This window comes from Triticum aestivum, chromosome 4A (genome assembly GCF_018294505.1).
Source record: "Triticum aestivum cultivar Chinese Spring chromosome 4A, IWGSC CS RefSeq v2.1, whole genome shotgun sequence".
NCBI lineage: Eukaryota > Viridiplantae > Streptophyta > Magnoliopsida > Poales > Poaceae > Triticum > Triticum aestivum.
Genome location: NC_057803.1, coordinates 297,957,933 through 297,962,413, shown reverse-complemented (window position 1 = coordinate 297,962,413; position 4,481 = coordinate 297,957,933).

Below are 4,481 nucleotides of genomic sequence, written 5' to 3'. Positions count from 1 at the left end.
AGCGGCGGATCTGGGATTTTTAGGGTTAGGGGGGAGAGGATCCGCGAATTTGGAATGGGGGGGGTGTATATATAGGCATAGAGGGAGCTAGAAGAGTCCAAATGAGGTGCGGTTTTCGGCCACGCGATCGTGATTGAACGCTCTAGGACATGGAGCAGAGTTAGGTGGGTTTTGGGCAAAATTGGAGGGGTGTTGGGCTGCAACACACACGAGGCCTTTTTGGTCCCTCGGTTAACCGTTGGAGTACCAAACGAAGTCCAAATGGTACGAAACTTGACAGGCGGTCTACCTGTAGTAAACCAAGGCCGCTTGGCAAGTCTCGGTCCAATCCGGAAATGTTTAATCCCAACACACGAAAGAAAGCTAGAAATGGCCACCGGAGGAGAACGAAGCGCTGGAATGCAAAACGGACAACGGGGAAAATGCTCGAATGCATGAGATGAACACGTATGCAAATGCAATGCACATGATGACATGATATGAGATGCATGACAACGACAACAACACACGGAGACAAAACCCGAACCCGAGGAAATAAATTAACTTAACGCCGGAAACGGCAAGAGTTGGAGTACAAATTGGGAAAGTTACATCCGGGGTGTTACAATAAAGCACTAGAACAAAAACTAATTGGACCAATGGAGGAGTCACATTCCAAGGAACATCTACCCAAGCAGTTTTGTGAGAGATGCTTTGAGCAAGGAGATCGAAAATGGCAGCAAAATGAGCTTGGACTCGGGTTTGAGCTGGATATTCGTGTTTGTGGGAGGAAGGAGTGTGTGGGTGCAGGAATAAGTGGAGGAGGGCCACTGTGGGCCCGCGAGGCAGGGGGTGTGCCCAGGGGGATAGGGCGCGCCCCTGACCCTCGTGGCCAGGTGCCAGCTCCTCCTGCTGTGTTCTTAGTGCCGAATATTCTCAAATATTTCAGAAAAAATCATATTTAAATTTCAGGGCATTTGGAGAACATTTATTTTTGGGGTATTTTTATATTGCACGGATAAATCAGATAACAGACAGAAAAATACTAATTTTATTTTATTTTAATATAAATAACAGAAAGTAAGAGGAGGGTACACCAGGTTGTGCCTTCTAGTTTCATCCATCTCATGATCATCAAAAGAAATCCACTAACAAGGTTGATCAAGTCTTGTTAACGAACTCATTCCGAATAACATGGAACCGGAGAAATTTCGAATAACACTATGTTACCTCAACGGGGATATGCACATCCCCAATAATAAGAATATCATATTTCTTCATGACAGTAGGAAGAGGAAATTCAAAACCTCCAAATATAATCGATGAAATTTTTCCAATAGAGTTGATACTATGAACTTGAGGTTGTTTCCTTGGAAAGTGTACTGTATGCTCATTACCATTAACATGAAAAGTGACATTGCCCTTAGTGCAATCGATAATAGCCCATGCAGTGTTCAAAAAAGGTCTTCCAAGAATAATAGACATACTATCGTCCTCGAGAATATCAAGAATAACAAAGTCCATTAAAATAGTAACGTTTGCAACCACAATAGGCACATCCTCACAAATACCGACAGGTATGGCAGTTGATTTATCAGCCATTTGCAAAGATATTTCAGTAGGTGTCAACTTATTCAAATCAAGTCTACGATATAAAGAGAGAGGCATAACACTAACACCGGCTCCAAGATCACATAAAGCAGTTTTAACATAGTTTCTTTTAATGGAGCATGGTATAGTTGGTACACCGGGATCTCCAAGTTTCTTTGGTATTCCTCCCTTAAAAGTATAATTAGCAAGCATGGTGGAAATTTCAGCTTCCGGTATCTTTCTTTTATTTGTAACAATATCTTTCATATACTTAGCATAAGGATTCATTTTAAGCATATCAGTTAATCGCATACGCAAAAAGATAGGTCTAATCATTTCAGCAAAGCGCTCAAAATCATCATCATCCTTTTTCTTGGATGGTTTGGGAGGAAAAGGCATGGGTTTCTGAACCCATGGTTCTCTTTCTTTACCATGTTTCCTAGCAACAAAGTCTTTCTTATCATAACGTTGATTCTTTGATTGTGGGTTATCAAGATCAACAGTAGGTTCAATTTCTATATCATTATCATTACTAGGTTGAGCATCATCATGAACATTATTATTTGCATTTTCACTAGTTTCAGGTTCATTACCGGATTGTGTTTTAGCATCAGAAATAGAAATATCATTTGGATTCTCAGGCGTTTCAGTAATAGGTTCACTAGAAGCATGCAAAGTCCTATAATTTTTCTTTTTCTTCCTTTTAGAAGGACTAGGTGCATCTATATTATTTCTCTGAGAATCTTGCTCAATTCTTTCAGGGTGGCCTTCAGGATACATAGGTTCCTGAGTCATTCTACCACCTATAGTCATAACTCTAACAGCATTATCATTATCCTTACTATTCAATTCATTGAGCAAATCATTTTGAGCTTTAAGTACTTGTTCTACTTGAGTGGTAACCATAGAAGCATGTTTACTAATAAGTTTAAGTTCACCTTTGACATTAGCCATATAATTACCCAAGTGTTCAAGCATATCTGAATTGTATTTCAATTGTCTACCAAAATAAGCATTGAAGTCTTCTTGCTTAACCATAAATTTATCAAACTCATCTAAGCATGTGCTAGCAAACTTAGTAAATGGGATTTCAGCTTTATCATATCTATAGAGAGAATTTAACTTTACTACTGTGTCGGGTTATCAAGACCATGTACTTCTTCAATAAGTAATGGATTAAGATCATATGTTTCTTCAATAGGCGGTAAATTATTTCTTTTCCTCTTGCATATCTTCAGGACTGAGAAATAGAATACCCCTCTTCTTCGGAGTTGGTTTAGGAATAGGCTCAGGAGCTGGCTTAGGAAGTGTCCAATTATTTTCATTTGTCAACATATTATTCGATAGAATTTCAGCTTCATCCGGCGTTCTTTCCCTAAAAACAGAACCAGCACAACTATCCAGGTAATCTCTGGAGGCATCGGTTAGTCCATTATAAAAGATGTCAAGTATTTCATTTTTCTTAAGAGGATGATCAGGCAAAGCATTAAGTAATTGGAGAAGCCTCCCCAAGCTTGTGGGAGACTCTCTTCTTCAGTTTGCACAAAATTATATATATCCCTTAAGGCAGCTTGTTTCTTATGAGCAGGAAAATATTTAGCAGAGAAGTAATAAATCATATCCTGGGGACTACACACACAACCAGGATCAAGAGAATTAAACAATATCTTAGCATCGCCCTTTAATGAGAACGGAAATATTTTAAGAATATAAAAGTAACGAGTTCTCTCATCATTAGTGAACAGGGTGGCTATATCATTTAATTTAGTAAGATGTGCCACAACAGTTTCAGATTCATAGCCATGAAAAGAATCAGATTCAATCAAAGTAATTATATCAGGGTCAACAGAGAATTCATAATCTTTATCAGTAACAAAGATAGGTGAAGTAGCAAAAGCAGGGTCAGGTCTCATCCTAGCATTTAGAGATTGCTTATTCCATTTAGCTAATAACCTCTTAAGTTCATAACTATCTTTGCAAGCTAAAATAGCTAAAGAAGCTTCTTTATCAAAAACATTCATCAATATTATCAGATTCAATATTTTCATTCTCTCTAACCCTAGCAAGTTGTTCATCAAGAAATTCACCAAGTGACACAGTAGTATCAAGCATAGAAGTAGTTTCATCATAAGTATCATGCATAGAAGAAGTGGCATCATCAATAACATACGACATATTAGAACAAATAGCAGAAGCAGGTTTAGGTGTCGCAAGCTTACTCAAAACAGAAGGTGAATCAAATACGGAGCTAGATGGCAGTTCCTTACCCCCCCCCCCCCTTGTAGTTGAGGGATAAATCTTGGTTTTTGGATCTCTCAAGTTCTTCATAATGATAAGCAGATATAAATCCCAAGTGACTCAAAGGATAGAGCTATGCTCCCCGGCAACGGCGCCAGAAAATAGTCTTGATAACCCACAAGTATAGGGGGTCGCAACAATTTTTGAGGGTAGAGTATTCAACCCAAATTTATTGATTCGACACAAGGGGAGCCAAAGAATATTCTCAAGTATTAGCAGCTGAGTTGTCAATTTAACCACACCTGGAAACTTAATATCTGCAGCAAAGTATTTAGTAGCAAAGTAATATGATAGTAGTGGTAACGGTAGCAAAAGGTAATAGTAGCAAAAGTAATGTTTTTGGTATTTTGTAGTGATTGTAACAATAGCAACGGAAAAATAAATAAGCGAAGAACAATATATGGAAAGCTCGTAGGCAATGGATCGGTGATGGAGAATTATGCCGGATGTGGTTCATCATGTAACAATCGTAATATAGGGTGACAAAGAACTAGCTCCAATTCATCAATGTAATGTAGGCATGTATTCTGAATATAGTCATACGTGCTTATGGAAAAGAACTTGCATGACATCTTTTGTCCTACCCTCCCGTGGCAGCGGGGTCCTAATGGAAA